This window comes from Otolemur garnettii, unplaced genomic scaffold, assembly GCF_000181295.1.
Source record: "Otolemur garnettii isolate 467f Iridium unplaced genomic scaffold, OtoGar3 scaffold00051, whole genome shotgun sequence".
NCBI classification, from domain to species: domain Eukaryota; kingdom Metazoa; phylum Chordata; class Mammalia; order Primates; family Galagidae; genus Otolemur; species Otolemur garnettii.
In genome coordinates this window covers 294,345-294,879 of record NW_003852446.1, presented here as the reverse complement: position 1 = coordinate 294,879, position 535 = coordinate 294,345, and the positions used below count along the sequence as shown (strand labels likewise).

Below are 535 nucleotides of genomic sequence, written 5' to 3'. Positions count from 1 at the left end.
CATTTATAAGTGAAATATGTTTTTATTTCCCTTTATAATAATATATTTTTTCCACTTTTAATATCAGGTGTATCCAGATGAAGTAGAATGATTTTGAAGTATTTCTTCTTTTTCTATTGTCTATAAGATTTGGCATGATCTGTTTTTTGAAATTATCTTTTTTAAATTTAATTTAATTTAATTTTTTAAATATAGAATGCTTCACGAATTTGTGTGTCATCCTTGCTCAGGGGATAAGCAAATCTTTTCTGTATCATTCCAATTTTTAGCATATGTGCTGCCAAAGCGAGCACAATTATCTTTTATTTTTATTTATAAATATTAGTTGTCTATTTTTTGAGACTTTAGAAAAAAATAAGAAGTTAACTGATGACTCCATACTGAGCCTCAGAGTCAAAGCATTCTATGATAGACATACTCTTATCTGACGATGTGATGTTACTTTTTTTGCATTATTATTATCATTATTATTGCTCAGTATTTAATTGTAGTAATCATCTGATTTCTTTTCTGAATGTGTTTATCTTCATTCTTT

The 535-nt window shown here is 26.0% G+C and overlaps 1 non-coding gene across 1 annotated transcript; it reads right to left on the bottom strand.

Annotated features, from left to right (window-relative positions):
- Positions 1-185: 185 nt before the first annotated feature.
- LOC111726015 lies at positions 186-293 on the bottom strand. Its single transcript, XR_002773919.1, has one exon. It is a non-coding gene; the product is annotated as a U6 spliceosomal RNA (small nuclear RNA).
- Between the last annotated feature and the right edge of the window lie 242 nt (positions 294-535).